The following is a 16,692-nucleotide window of genomic DNA, read 5'->3' on the forward strand; positions in this document are numbered from 1 at the left end:
CTGATCCAAAGCTACGCTTCTGCCACAAGCTTGGTGTTCTGGGCTGCCTTCCCCACAAAATCAAACCCTGGGGCTCTTTGGATCCAGGAGACTGGGTTTGGGTCCATCTCTAGGAGCAGCCTCCTTTCCAATCCACAAACTGTAGCCAAGACTAACATCAAGGAGGCAAATTATAAATAAACGTGCTGCAGAGCAGGATCCTCACCCCTGCAGCCTCTGAGAAAATCCACATGGCCTGTGACTCAGAGCTGAACCTTAATGTTATCTCATTTGTCTGAGATCATTCTTGGGGAGGAGAATAACCCCAATGGGATGTGTCCGTGACTATGCATGAAGACTTCCCAGCCAGTTTATCAGTGTTCCTGTTCCCCTAGCAAGTTTGCCCAGAAAAGCTGATGCTAGAGCTCCGAAACAGAAGCCTATATGAAAACAGAAGCCTGGAGCAAATCTGCTTTCCAAACAGCTTTCTCCCCTTGGGGATCACTTGTGCTTTTGGCTGTAAAAGCAGAGCTTGGCTGTGGGCGTGCAGAAATTAAAATTCCTGTGTGCAGAGCTAACTGCCTGTGCCCACTGCTTCTGCCCTCAAAATACACATGCAGGGCACCCTTTGATTTCACTCAGAGCTGATGCCAAGTCTCTGTGGAAAGACCTCAGCGGGCTAAAAATGCCAAGTGAAAGCCTAAGTGTGTTCCATGAAGAAAGAAGAGCTGAGCGGCAAGCTTTCACATGCACATCTGGATTAGGTTTCGGCCTCATTCTGCTTTTGGGTTGGAGGGCAAACGAGGTCTTGGGTTGCAGAGGTGAAATCTCATGAGCTGTTTCTATGGCAATATGAACAAAATGTCCGGAGCTTCATGAGATCAGCTAATTAATGTCACAAGATTTCCACCATCTTGATGGCCAACTTCTCCCCAGACTGGCTAGATTCTTTCTAGATTTCCACTAGATTGGTAGCTGTCTCACCCACCTGCTTGTATTCTTGCTAGTTTTATCCCCATCTTGGATTGAAATCGCTAAGGAATTGCTGTGCTGGAGAGATTTCCCCCCTTTTGGGATTTGGCCAAAGCAGATGCGAAAAATTCAGCTCCTTCCTATTTTGGAACTGGCCTACAGCCAAAACCTTTGGGACGGTGGGTTCCGATCCAGGAATTTAAACCTGAATACCCCAAAATTTGGGGAAGCATATTCCTATTTGGTGCCATATCTAATGGAGGGGAAATTATTTTAAAAGGGCAAAAGAATGAATAATGCCTCTTAGGAATTATTTAAAATAGTCCATTCATAAAAACAGATCATCTGTCTTTCTATAGCCAGGGTTGCTAGTGTAACCCGTTGGTGAGTGTATGTTTCCTCTTTCTGCCTGATTCACGGAGGATACGAGTCTGTCCCAGCCCTCAGAATCCTCCACGCAGAAGTCGACTCTTTTTAGCTCAAGCTGTAGCAATTTGTGTTTGATAGCTCTGGCAGTCCCCGGTACAATCCTTATTGTGTCCGCTAAAATGGCTGCTGTCAAATTAGGCCAAGTCCGTCTGGAAATGCTTTGCCTGTGTAGCTATACAGGCAAACATTGCTAATGGAGAGAGAGATTATACTGGCAAAAAAAAAGTGGTGGTTTTTTTGCCAGTGTACTGTTTATATAAGGTCCCTGAGTAAGATAAGCTATAGCAGCAAAAGCGCTCTTATGCCAGCAGAACTAGGGATTTTACTGGTATAGAAATGTTTCAAGGAATCCCACTCCTAACCAGCATTGCTTTACTGGCAAAAGTTTCTAATGTACACATGGTTTTGGTATGAAAGCAGGGATGTTTCTCCCCGTGCTTCTTCATAGCCCTGTGTGATCACGTCAGCTCAGCCGTTTGGTCGATGGCGCCTTTTCACGCCGCTGGAGAGGACCAGTCGGCACGTTGGTGCTGGAGGTGTTGCCTTTTGAGTGAGACTTACAAAATGGATGTCCTGACCCCCTGTGGTCATTTTAAAGATCCCGTGGCCCTTTCAGAAGAATAGGTGGATCAGCCCAGGTGTCCTCCTCGAATTCTGGCTCAGGCTTTTCTGTTTCCTCAATTTCCATAGGATACCGGACTCTTCTTTACTTCCTGCCCAGTGCTATTGCTATTGTTGTGCGTTGCTGTACACTCATAAACAGCTGTTATGTTCCACCCCAGAGGTGGCTGCATTTCAGTTGTGGCTGGGACGATGCTCATAGATACTCTTTCACCTGGTGGATGTGGCATGAAGTATATTGACTCAGTAGTTAGAAAGTGCTTTGGGATCCTCCCATGGAAAGACTAAAGAAAGTGCAAAGTACTCATGCTAATCATTCCCCTATGGGTTTTCAGTCTCCGATTTCTCTGTCTCTTTCATGTCATTTGATTAACTTATCTCATTTCCTGTTCTCTCTCTGATGTCTCCTAGAAGATGCTCCACCCTAGTTTTTGTTGCAGCCTGAGATATCTGTAAATTATGGGAAGGAGTTTGGGAAGTGTAACCTTGTCATAGTTCTATGTTTTGATTGATTACTCTCTTGGCCTCTGGTTCTCCCAATGGAGACCAAGTTGTGTTTCTTCTGACCCACTGTAAAGAGATGAGCTAGTTCAAATTATCAAGAAAAATGGTTTGGCTCTTACAGGCCACCCACGGAGTGCTGAAACATCCCCAGATATCTTGGCCCAGACCAGGACCGCAGCTCATAAGGTGCTGGTTGGGGCTGTGTGAAACCTAAATGGTTTTAGCACATATGAAGTTGAACTGAACCAGTGGGTTTGCTTTGTATAGGTTCTTGACTCTCTGTGGTAGAATCACTTTGAGTCCCAAGTTAGTGCAAATCCAGGTGTTCAAAGAGTCTGATTTTCAGCCAGGAGTCTTATTTTTTTAATTGCTCCCACAGTTGTTGGTGCAAATAATTGATGTCCCATTCCAGCAAAGCACTTACACATGTGCTAAGTCTGAGCACACGAGTAGCGGGTCTGCTTAAAGTTATGCTTGTGCTTTGCTGGAAGGGAGCCTAGCTGAGGTTAGTTGGATGACTGACCACTGAACTGTACCAAAACAATAGCCTCCTCTCAGTGGCATAGGAATATATTTGAGTACAGAAACCCATTTGTGGGCTATGGGAAACTGAGGCATCACTTGACAAAGACACCTACAGCCAAAATGTTGTCGTCTTGAACCTGCTCTCACTTACACCCATTTTCTACTGGTGTAGTAGCTCTATTGAGTTGCTCCGGGTTTGCACCCAGGCAAGTCCGATATGAACCAGACCCTTGTGCTCTTATCTTCCCCTTATCAGTCATAACCTTGCAGCTTAAATAGCTTTGTTCCTTCAAAAAATAAACAAAAGTTGGACAAGTTTTGATTTTTCCAATCCCCTACCTGGCAGTGCTCCTAGAATAGCCACGAGGCTCACACAGATTTTTATCATAATATTTGGTATTTCTATAGCCCCTTTCATCCCAAAGTGCTTTGTAAATTGCACGCCCACCCTCAAGTCCAGGCTCCTCTCCAGTGGAGCACAGTTGCTCTTTAAGGAACCAATCCTGCAAGGTGCTGAGAGCCTCCCATATGATACAGAGGACCCCTTTCCCTGAAGTCAATTAGAGACTGGAAGTTTGCAAATAGAAGGGGTCACAAGCACCAGTATTGTGAATCTACAAGTTTTATTCTTTGCTATCCTCACCCAGCTCAAATGAGCAGTAACTGCCAGTATCAGGAGCATGCCTTTCCACCAACTGCCTTTAAACATCCCAGTGGACCTTGCCTTTACATCAGCCCCATGGGCATGAAGTGGCAATCAAGGTATAGAAACAGCAAAGGGGTAATTCATGAAGCGTTTATAATTTGCCCTTAAAAATTGGCTTTGGGCCCATTGCTGTGGCCAAGGCGTGAGGAGGTCATTAAGCAGTTTGTGTTTGGATGAGCACCTGGGATCCTTTGCTGTGCAGGTGTTGGGATGTGAGACCCATTGCATGTGGCAGCCTTTTACACCATTTTGCACAGGTGCAAATGATGACACAAGGTGCAAGAGACCAGGGAATCCGTTCCAAGGAAGGTAGTGGTGAAATGAACGACGTCTGTGACTCTTGGTTTTGGTTGAGCAGCACTCCTGCGTGGAAAAACACATTTTGATAGGTGGGAGGGATGGCGGTGAATTTGGAAATTACATTTTTTTTTTTCAAATCCATCTTGGCCTTATGACAAAGTCCAGCTCAGTGGAGTTGAAGGACAATTATGGGTCCAGGCTGGGCAGCAGTCCTGGGTCCTGTCTCAGTAAAGACATTCAGAACTCAGCTTCATCCCATACTAAGAACCTTTCTCCCCTGTATGCGAGGCATTTCGGAAAACTCCAGCTCTTGCTGCTAAATTGTTTATCAAGAAGTGGATAACAGCTTAGATATGGGTGATAAAAATACCCCTTGGCCCCATAATTAAATGTGACACTGGACAAACTCCTGTATCGCTTGGGTATGAAACCCTACCAGATCATTGGCAGGTCACAGAAACCACACAAAGAGCATTCAGTGTGAATGCCCAGTCTCAGCTGTTTCACTTGGAACTCTATCCTTTGAGCTTGAGGAGATTTTAATCTTGTTTTCCTTATAATCGCCACAAAGAGCCCCTATCCTGAACGCATTAACCCTTTCAATTCAGAGCTGAGTGTAGCTTTGTGTTTTCCCCCGGGAGGTTAATCAGTGGGTTTTGGGGGCTGGGGAAGGCTGACAAGGAGTCCAGTGGGTGTAATGAGTTTGGTGGTCTCAGCCATGCAGTGCTGATGAGGAGCAGGGTGTTAGACTAACCCCAGCAGGAGTTAGTGAGAGTTTTGTTACTGACTGCAGTGAGAGAAGGCCCGAGTTGATCTGTTGGGGGAGACGGTGAATCCTTTCAGAGGTGATGTGAATGTGATGCTAATTAATATCTCGTTAGTGAGTTTTCCAGGGTGTCACACTGCAGCTTGCTACTGTCACCTCTCCTCCGCACCACGAGTTCCTGTAACAAAGCTCTCTTCCTTATCATGCCCTGGATACTTTGGCCAGCACCTGGAAAATGCTTCCAAACGCAGCATCATCTCATCCAAAGTAAACACACTCACTACCCTGGTGCTGACCCCTGTGGGATTATTAGTTCTGGAAGCCACTTGCCCTGCCTCCTGCCAAAACCCCCACCCATAGCCCCGTCAGAAGTCATCTCTTCCCTGGCCTTGGAGATGCCCAAATGTTGGGATTCCTCACAGTGGAAATAGCCTCATTAGTTCTCTCATTCTCCTGAAACTGAAGAATTGACCATTTCCACTGGGAGTAGACCGGGAACCCAGTTTAAATTAACAGGCACATGCTCCAAGGGAGGTCTGCATGGGGCTGCATCGAGATGCTAGCCAGGAGCAGGGGAGAAAGTTTTTATCGGTAAAAGTGAAAATCCAAGGGCTTAGATTCCTTGGTGTCTGGGGGAAAAAAAACCCCACACACTCCTTAGAGAGAGATCCTTCAGAGACGCTCAAGTGGAAGGAAGTCCATTAACCCTTATAATGTTGGTTCTTTTGCCACAACCTTGCGCTGCTGGGATCTGGTAACAGCCCCCTGAGCCCAAAGGGATCTTAGGATATAGCCACTCTACTCAGTGTCTACACATGTGTCCTACCTGGCTGTACCTGGAACCTTCAGCAGCAGGGCAGATGTGTTCTAACTGGGCATACCTGGAAAACTCAGTCAGCAGGACCGTCCAACCGTGCTACCCTGACGTCCGGGGAGGTGGCAGTTGTTCCATCTGGCTGTAGCTGGAAAGTTTAGCAGTGAAGCATTTCAAACCCAGTTCTTTTAGAGCTGGTTGCAAGATCTGCTGACCTCCTGTACACACGTGTCTATAAAGGGAAGGCAATTAAGTGATTATCCGCTAATGAATCAAAATTGGAATCGGCCAGGTTGCCTGGGAATGAGGCCAGCCTTTAACCATCTGGTGAGATAACATTATAATGCTTTCATCTAAGAGCTGCCGTAATAGAATACATCAAGACTGGGATCAGGGGCAGATGAGGGGGAAAATAGGTATTTCCATCAGCCGGGGGAACACTTTGAGACTTTCTCCTCACTGCCAAGGAATGTTGCCCATCGAAAGTTTCATCTCTCTACCATATCGTTAGGCAGATGTGGTTTTAGTGTCACCGGCATATGGGTGCAGGAAAGCAGAGCCCCCACTGTCCTGGGGAGTGGGAGTGGGGCTGGCCAAAATGTTTCTATCAAAACTGTTTTCTGCTGGAAAATTGAGGGTTTTTTCTGCAAATTTTTTTTTTTTTTTGCGAGAAAGCATCTGCTGGAAAATGCGAATATTCATCAATAAGTCAAACGCCCAAAAACTGAAGTATTTTGGGTTTTAATATTTTGATAAGGCAATTTTCTGCAGAAAATGTTGACCAAATAAAGGTGGTCAATTTTCAGTGGAAACGAAACTTTATTTTCCAACCAGCTCCATCTGTCATTTTAAAAATAACCTCCCCCTCCCACACACACACTTGGGAACTGGACACTTTTTCCCCTGCAGTGCCACACACTATGCAAACGTTCATTGATCCAACTGTGGCATACATCTGTCAGTATTCTCATATTGGACATTCACCTTACAAACACAGATCACTTAAAGGGTTACTAAGGCTGTGTGCTTACATATCACACATATTTTCAAAAGTGTCGAAGCACTTTGCAAATCTGAATAAATACAATTAGCCTCATTTTACAGATGAGGAAACTGAGGCATTCAGAAGGAAAACGATTTACTTAGAGTCTCATACACTGAAACGACAGCAGACCCAAGCATTTTAGGTTTACTGAAACCCAGGCCCCCACTCTAAGTCCCTACTCAGAACTGTTGTTAGATTACTATTATATATTTTATTAGGATGTCAGGTTAGTTTGTTATTATCTGAGGCATATTGGTAGAGTTAGTGCTGGAGTGAGATTAATATTATCATGTTGTATTATGGAAACGAATCGATTTATGGTGCCCTAGAGCACTGGCTGGATGCTCATTTGTGATTTATAAATAAATAAAACCGTAACAGGGCCATGCTTTCCCCAAATCTTAAACTAACCTTGTAAATGAAGAGAAACCTTGTTCCAGAGAGGACTGAAAGCCAGAGTCTTGTTTAATGAATAAATGACCTCTATCTACCTTTCATCTGTCCAGGACCCCAGCTGGCCCTCTAGCAGAAATTTTGTTCAGAGGAAAGCTCTTAGAAAGAGACAGCCAGAGTTGAGGGAAACTGTTATCCGATGACAGATCTCACTTATGCCTTCAGGGGTTCAAATACACATTTCACAGAGATTTTCGAAAGCCAATTATTGTTATAGGTAGAGATGGGCAAGCCTATTGGAGAAATGAGAAACCAAGTTGAATTTTCACCCAATACTCACCTCTTAGCTCTTTTATTTCCATTATCTTTTTTGTTTCTATTTGCGGCATATAAGCAGAAGTTAAATAAAAAACATAAATACTCTTGCTAGAAAGTTGTAAGATAACACTGCTTTATTTCTTAGACTCAAGAACCCCCAAACCAGAGAAAGGCAAAGCAGGCTGCTCCTTAAGCAGAGAGGCACAATTCACCCCACCCTGCTCCAGGCAGACTCTTTGCAGACTGGCTGCTGAAGAGCCCCAGATCACACACTTCCCTACGGGCCCCTTAGCTTGCAAACAGGACCAGGAAATTTTTACCCTTAAAGTGATCGCTTGCAATTTTAACACAGTTTTCAATGTATCACACCTTTTAGTGCCCTTCTGTGCTGTGTAATCCTGAGTTCAGTCTGAGAGCAGATTCATAAGCCCCAAAATAACAATGCTAGAGGCTGATCCTTCCGTTTTTTGACCTAGCTGGTAGCAGAGAGCCCCAGAAATCTCATAGGAGAAAGTATTCCCGCCAGATTCACAACCTAGTTTTGCAAGTTTAAGAGGCTCAGATGGGGTTCAAAGGAACCTCCACAGTTCAGGATGCTTGTCCGAACTGAACCTCGTCACATTTGGAAGCTCATGCATTACCCACCATGACAATCAGAATGACAGCATATAACTGCTAATTGTAATATGCTGTGAGGCTGAGGAGGGACAAAGCGGCAAGAGATGCATTTTCCATGCTCTGGAAAGTACTTCAGATGACTGAAGGCCTGAATCAGCCATTGGGCTTCTCTTTCTTTCGTGTGCAGCTGTGCTATATTTACGGCCTGGCAGGGTGTGAAAGCACCAAGGCCAGCTGCATTAGAGCTGTATTTCCTGGAGACAGGTGAAAGGGTCATCAGCGGGAACTGAACCCAAGACTGCTGGAGCTAACGTGTACAGCTACAGCTGAAGCTAAAGAAGCAGGCTTCCTGCAGGTAACTCATATCTCTGAGGACCAGGCACAGAGGGCAATGCACAGCATATATTGAACAGTGACGTTAGGCCTTCCGAATGCCGAGTTCTTTGCAGGTCCAGTGCAGGATGCTAGCTTTGTGATGCCGTCATTTCTAACGCTTGAAGCTACCGGACCCAGAGGAAGGATGCAATGTGTGCAGATGAATTTCCTTCTCTAGGGCCGCCCCCTCAGCCTTGCGTGGAACCCTCTTTCCATAAGAGGCCAACAGGCTGGCGTGCGACAGCTCTCCCATCCTGCTGTGTTCTGCTCTCCTCGTGCATGGGCAGCTGTGGGGAAAACGCTGCTCTGCACCCTCTGAACTGACAGCGGCATCCTAAGGATTTGGATGCTTTGCTGAACCCCGGCAAAGCTCCCATGGAGCCGTGTGATTTGGTCTCTCACTGTGGGCTGTGCTTTCAGCCTAAGCTCGGGCCTCTGAGGAGTTCCTCCTGTCTCTCCCTAAACTGCAGCGTAAGTGGAAAAAAGCTACAGCCCCACCCCGGGCCCCAAGGAAATGAATGATGCTCTTCAGTAGACATAACCCCTCCCCCCTCACGCCACCATCAGTACTGGGCTTGATGTGCAGATGGCAGATCTGTCTGGGGCTGGGGGAGGGGGTTGGGGGGTGCCGAGCAGCGCTGATAACAGGACCGGAAACCCATCAGAGACACCCAGCCCAGACCCTCTGGGCCTCATCAAAATTACCTGCCAAAAGAGGCTTTGCTCCAGACCTGCACCTTGTCAGCCTTTATGGTAATAGGAAACAGCTGCTTGTGGGGGAGGGCGAAACATAAGTGAAAGGGTATTGGGAGAAGGGGGAGAAACTATTCATAATTTTTTGCTCCTTGCACAAGGCTACAGTGTGCATTGGGTAGGGAGAACAGAGCTCTTTAAAGGGCCAGCAACATGAATTCTCAGACGTTGAGATGCTGCATTTTGATATCTGCCTAGCGGCTGGGCTGTTATTAATTTACCTACCGATCTGTTTAAATTGGGCGGTTAATTTATTTTCCTGTGTAAGATACTGCTAAGTGTCCGGCAGCTATTTCTGTCTGCCTAGCATTTAACAAACCCACCCGAACCGAGGACTTCCTGGTCGTTGCTGTTCTTTGGGCCATGCCCGACTTGGAACAGCACAGCAACATCAAGGATAGAATTTGGAACCTCTTGCAGGGCTCTGCCATGTGGGCTAAAGGAGAATCTCCCATAGCTGTGAGCACTACAAGGCTTATGACACACCATTGAGCTGTTCTGATTTCATACAGGAGAAAGCAGTGATGTGTGCCTGCATGCCAACACACTAACTAGTTTGTTACATATGTGTTTGTACAATGCCTGACACAATGGGATCCTGATCCATGATTGGAGATCCCGTAATAATAATTAGAATAATAGAATATCAGGGTTGAAAGGGACCTCAGGAGGTCATCTAGTCCAACCCCCTGCTCAAAGCAGGACCAATCCCCAATTTTTGCCCCAGATCCCTAAATGGCCCCCTCAAGGATTGAACTCACAACCCTGGGTTTAGCAGGCCAATGCTCAAACCACTAATAGTGTCTGAAGCAAACCCCTAGATCTGCACGAGCGTGTACTTGGGTCTGAACTGCTGAGCTAAGATCCAAATCCTGCTCAGAGCATTCCCTATCTTTAATTATGTGCAGAGCATTGTAGGTACAGTTTACCAAGCTCCTAAAGAGACCAGGTCCCCATGCCAAAGAGCTTACAATAGAATCCTGATAAGCACAATACATGGGACAACAGTTCATCCATAAGAAGATAAGTGGGGAGTTCAATGTATCGGGAAGATTTTGGGTAACGGTAGAGTACTCACTGCTAAGGGAGTAGGATGCTTTTCCAAATGGTGGTAGCCAAAGGAACATGGGCCAAAGCAGAAGGTAGGAAGAGGAGACAAAGGTTCAGTGAAAGCACACAAATCCAGCCAAGGCTAGTTATCCCACAAGTGCATAGCATTGGAAAGATGGGCATATTTGCCCTGATGAGAGACATTGATGCTCAGTTCCTTGTGTAGTTGCTGCAGGGTGAACCCCTAGGATAGACAGGCAATGCTGGTATTGATGTAACTCATCCCAGCTTCAATCAGGTGTGAGCTGCACCAGTGCATAGCCTTCTCCGACAGGCTTTACCTGCTTACACAAGGCCTTTCAGCTGTGATGGTGACTGGGTGCCCATGACTAGAATCCCCAGTATGGGCAAAACAATGTGTATGGATAAACACAGAGTAATGCTCATCCCCGGCCTGGCCCAAATGCTCCCACTGCCAGATAATAATGGGTCCATGACTTTGGCCTGGCCTACTCCACAAAGTTTTGCCAGTTTAGCTATGCCAGCTAGGAGGAACCAGAGGCCTGTCCATCTGATATCAATACTGGGCAAGATAATGGAGCTGCTGGTATAGGACTCAATTAATAAAAAAATTAAGGGAGGGTAATATAACGAATGACGAACAACATGGGTTTAGGGAAGATAAATCCTGTCAAACTAACTTGATTTTTTTTTTTAATATTACAAGTTTGATTGATAGAGGTAATAGTGTTGATGTGATATACTTAGACAAATTCCTTACATCAGTCTTTGTCCCACATGGCATTTTTATTAAAAAAATTAGAATGAGAAATTTTCCATGGCACACATTGAGTGGATTAAAAACTGGCTAACTCAAAATGTAATTGTAAATGGGGAATCGTCATTCGTGGATACTGTGATAGGGTGTTCTGTGGCGTGGCAGTCTAGTGGCTAGATCATTGGGCTTTCAGCCTGTAAGGCCAGAGGGAGTACTAGGGGCACCTAGGCCCTCCCTCTCCACTGGGTCCCAGCCCAGGGCTCTGTGTAGGTCAACCCCCAAACTGGGGAGATGGGGGGGTGGGGTCAAGACTGGCTTCCCTGGGCTACTTCCTACAAGTCTCTTTAGTTTGGTGCATGGCCCCACTAGTCCAGTTGTCCCACAGCTGTGCTTATTTGCAGGCTCCGCATATCAGGAGAAGCTTTACTTGCCTCAAATGGCTGTGCTAACTGGCAGGTCACTGGTCTGTCCCTTCCAGCAGGCAGGCAGAGAGCTCGTGCCCCAACTGAGCCAGGCTCCCTTCTCTTCTCCCTCCTCCATGCCTGGCATTGACTGCAGGTATAGCAGGGCAGCGCTAGTGGAACCCCGAGGTTTTCTTTAACCCCTGCTGTGCCAAACGGCAACGTAGCTGCTTCCTCACAGACACGTAAATGGGACTCTCGAGTAAGAGTAGAGAAGTTATTTTACCTTTCTGTTTGGCAGTGGTGCAGCTGCTGCTGGAATACGCTGTTCAGTTCTGGTGTCCACAGTTCAAGAAGGATGTTGGTACATTGGAGAGGGTTCAGAGAAGAGCCACAAGAATGATTAAAGGATTAGAAAACCTGCCTTATAGTGATAGACTCGAGGCGTTCATTTTACATAGGTTAACAAAGAGAAAATTAAGGGATGTATTGATCACAGTTTATAAGTACCCACATAGGGGACAGATATTTGATAATGGGCTCTTCAATCTATCGGAGACAAATCTAACAGCATCCAATGGCTGTAAGTTGAAGCTAGACCAATTCAGACTGTAAATAAGGCAGACATTTTTCACAGTGAGGGTAGTTAACCACTGGAGCAATTTACCAAGGGTCGTGGTGGATTCTCCATCACTGACAAATTGTAAATCAAGACGGGATGTTTTTCTGAAAGGTCCGCTCTCGGAATGATTTGGGGGAAGTTCTCTGTGCTGTGTGATCACAGTGGTCCCTTCTGGTCGTGTAGTCTACGAGTGTGGGAAAAATCACCCCCTACAAATCAGGGCTATGCCAGCAGAATCCCCAGTGTGGACACAGCTATGCTGACAGAGGGTGTTTGTTGACAGAGCTAATGTTGAGGGAGGTGATGTGGTTGGGCCGGCAGAAGAACTCCTTCTGCTGGCTTACATTGCATCTACACTACGGGGGCTCTGCCAGAATAGCTATACCGGCCAGGACTCTGTAGTGTCGGCAAGCCCTCAGCACAGAGCAAGCCCAGGCTGGAGTTTTGTGATCTTTTGGATAACCACTGAAATGAGACACTAGGCCCAACTGTTGAGCATGCCTGCCCGAACTGTCCAGAACTCTTGGGTCTGCAGCGTGGGTCTGGCAACCTTGGGTTCAGAGACACCCTGTGCAGGCTTCTGTTTTTACAGTCCTTCCTTCTCCTTGCCTCGTCTCCAGCCCCCTTTCAAAGCCATTAGGATTCCAGCGAGCCTCCTCTCCCTGTTCCAATGCTCGACCGTAGCTGCCAGTTTTACTTCCCTACACTCACAAGTGGGAGCTGCCCAGGTCCCTTGCTGGCAATCCCATCAGCTCATTTATAGCATCAGATGGAGCCTCCAGCACCAGCCCTGAGAGCTGCAGGGGCTCAGCTGCCATCCTGGCCTTATCAGAACATCAGACCCCATAACCCCAGGAGTTTCACCTTTGTGAAATAGGGTGAACTCTGCTATGAAATGGGGTGTGTGGAGGGTAAGCTTTTGCGAACAGTATTATTATGGCACCAGCTGTGTAATTAGGTTAGCCAGGCTCGCTTTCAGTAATAGGGGGCTGTTGTTGAGTTTTAATTAAAACCAACTTCACTGTGTCAGCAAGTGCAAAAAAGCCCAGTGAGGAATGTTGGAGGTAATTTCCAAATATGGCTCTGCATGCAGACAGATGGTCAGTGCAGTGCATTGTCCAAGGGCATTGATAAGTTCAAAGAAAACAATGAGCAACGATGACTCATCAGGGGGAAGTGTCTACGAATCTCTCCTAGCTTCTTCCGGAAACTGTGGAACATCCTAGACTGTGTTTGTTCATCCCCAAACAACCCCTGAATTGCCAGAAGGGTCATGGAACAGCAGTCACTTTTTGCATGTATTATATGTTGCCTGGAAAAGAGGGGTCTAGTGGCTAGGTGGCTGAGCCTTGGCAAATTTACATACTATTGTCTCTGCACCTGACCTGGTATGTAATATTGGGCAAGTCACTTTCCCTCTCTTTAGACTGTAACTAGTTGGGGCAGGCCTCTGGCCCATGTGTTTGTACAGCACCTAGCACAGTGGGGTACTGTTTGAGGAAATCATTAAGTTGCAAAGTCAAGCACTCAAACGTTAGGAAATGCCAGTTTTACAGTTGCTCATACAACGTCAATTCTGCCCCCTAGTGCATCCAGCCTCTGCACTGAATGAGGCGGGTGTCCCATGGAAAAACTCGCGTGTGATCATGTAATTAAAGACTGAAGTGTAATGCAGACACACAAGGGGGCTGAATTAAGGATACATGAGCCACTGCAAACCTAGCATTTCTTAATTTCTGTATACTGTGAGTATGGTCAGTAGAGGTTTCATTTTCAGCCTGACACTGTCTAGTCTATTCCACTTCTGCCAAATTAGGAGCATTCAGAGACTTGTGGATTGCGAAGCTTGGAAGGGACCATTATGATCATCTAATCTGACCTCCTGTCTAATACAGGCAAGCGAACTGCCCCCAAATAATTCCTAGAGCAGATCTTTTAGAAAACCATCCAATCTTGATTTAAAAATGGTCAGTGATGGAGAATCCACCATGACTCTTAGTTAGTTGTTTCAGTGATTAATTACTCTCTGTTTAAAATGTGCACCATATTGCCAATATTATACTATGTTTTTTTCCAACCTAGTTTTAAAAGTCTCAAGTGATGTGGCTTCCACCAGTTGCACTGGGAGACTCTTTCACAGCCAGATACTCTCACACTAAGAGAGGACTTTCCTGATAGCCCCAAGTGCTGCTTTTTCAATGGAGTTCAAACTCTGTGAAGTGGATTGCTCTCGCTCCTTCTCAATCCTGGTGCTGTTCTTGGGTGTCACAGCTCGTTTCGGCTGAGCTTTGAGTGCATCTTGAGTGCATTAAAGAGGATTCTTTTATACTGTCTCCAGCTTTTATGGCATGAGTGTAGCTGTGGGCTCCTCTTTAAAAATAACTGGCCTTCTGGATGCCAGGGAGCTCCTCTAAACTGGTGGGGTCACATACTTCAGTTCCGTGTTTGTTTTGTGGTGGTCTTGGATGTACGTTAGTAGGTCCTTTTCTACCTCATTAATTACGTAATTATTTTCCTCAGAAAATGGGACACTTCCATGAAACCTTTCCTGCAAACACTTTATCTCTCAAAGCTGTTTTACTGTAAGGACTGTCCCTTTTCTACTACACTTACACTTACGAGTTCTTTGCCTCCCGTGAGAGGAAAGCTAAACAGCGCTAGCAAGTATATCCTTGGAGGAATGCGTGATTCCAGGCTCATGGTAAACCCCTCACAGCCACGTCCGCAAGCCCATGTTTTATGCTTCATCAGCACACCTTGCTGATTTGGCATATGCTGTGTGGTGGTGACCTTGGGGGGAAAATGTCAACAGAGCTTGCAGGGTCAGTGGTTGGCAATGGATGTTGCTTAACATCAATGGGTGCTATAGAAGGTCAAGTGAAAAGGACAGACCAGACATCTTCAGTTCTCCTTTAAGAGGGCCTGTAAAATCACCTTGACAAAGGTGCTGTACATTCCAATAAACTCTTGGCATGGAATATCCCCCATGTCCTTTTATTTCAGCTGGTTTTGACAGTTGGGTTTTCTCCAATCTTCCCAGCTAGGATCACAGAAAGCTCTGTTGCTCTATCTTTCTGCTCAATGCAGACATTTCTACAATGCTTGTCACCACTCTATCTGAGCATCTACCCATGGATCATAGAAAAAATACAGCCCCAAATTTGTTTTATGATGTTTATCTTTAATCTTGAGATAGACCTTCTTTATAGCAGTGGACTTCCATGCTCCCAGAGCATCACCACTCAGGTGTTTAGATATAGTGGAGATACCAGTAAATTTTTGAGTTAGCTCATGACACCGTGGTATCAGAGCTTACTTCCTTCAGTGAAGGATGCTGTACAAAACCCCAAGATGGGTACATATTTTTTGTTGTTAGTTTTATTTCTTATTTGTATTGCAGTACAGTCCAAAGACCCCTCTCATGATTGTGGCTGCTTTGCACTAGGCACTGTACAAATGTGACCCATACTAGGAGATTCTAGGTCTTTGTGTCTCTCTGGCCACTAGTCCACATGCATCCAGTGCTTAAAGTGGTCTGAAAAAGTGGGGGGAGGTCTATCACAATCTGTTAATGGCACCTTTGGGTAAAACGGTGCTTAAAGTGTAACCCTCAACAACCCAGTTTGATTTTTATTTTTTTTCTTTACTTTGTCTGTGACCCCTGACCCCCTCCCTGCAACTTTAAGCACTTCATGAATCAGCCACTGTTTCTAGCTATGCGACTCAGTTCCCTACCTGAAGTGGTAGGGAATGCTGCTTTTAGGTTACAGTCCAAATCCTGCAGTGGGCCAAGTAAGTTACATAAACACAGGAGAACAACTTGTGATCTATACTAGATAGATTTTTTTTTCCCACTGAATGCATCCGATGAAGTGAGCTGTAGCTCACGAAAGCTTATGCTCAAATAAATGGGTTAGTCTCTAAGGTGCCACAAGGCCTCCTTTGCTTTTTGCGAATACAGACTAACACGGCTGCTGCTCTGAAACCTGTCACTAGATAGTAAGTAAGACAAGAAGCAATCAGCAGGGACTCTGTTTCTGTTTTGCAAATCATGGCATTTGAGGAAATTGCTTCTTTTTTCCTAAAAATCCACAGAAATTCTGTACAAATAACTACATGAAGAGAAAGCTGTGTCTGCAAAGCGAAACGACAAATGTTAGCACTGTGCTCTTGTGCACAGGCATCATGAGACGGTCTTTAATTAGCACGTCACACACTGTTTGTTCTGCATGATCCCTGCCTTAGAGCCTGATTCAAACCCCAATGAAGCCAACAGAGTCTTGTTCCCATTGGCTTTGATTGGTTTTAGATCAGGACTCTCCTCAAGTTAGGGCTGGTCCACACTGAAACGTTACATCGGCATAGCTATGTCTCTTAGGGGTGTGAAAAATCCACATCCCGGTGGTACATAGTTAAACCATCCTAATCCCTGACACCTCGGTATCATCCAGTCCACAAATTGTTTTCCAGTGAATTGTGGGAGAACTTGTTTGTCTTTTCTGGCCACACTGGGGGAATTGTGGGAAGGAGGAGGACTAGCAGCTCTCACATGGTGTTAGCCTGAGTCCTCACTACAGAGTGGTTGTGTTAGCAGATGATGAGTTGTGCTTACTCAAGATTTAGTCAGTGTGCCATGATGGGCTAGCCAACTTGCGTAAAAAGCACCAATGCACTTGCGTGAAGGTATTTTGTGTGTGGACAGGACTTGAGTTAGGGGCAACCC

This window comes from Eretmochelys imbricata, chromosome 22 (genome assembly GCF_965152235.1).
Source record: "Eretmochelys imbricata isolate rEreImb1 chromosome 22, rEreImb1.hap1, whole genome shotgun sequence".
Taxonomy (NCBI): domain Eukaryota; kingdom Metazoa; phylum Chordata; order Testudines; family Cheloniidae; genus Eretmochelys; species Eretmochelys imbricata.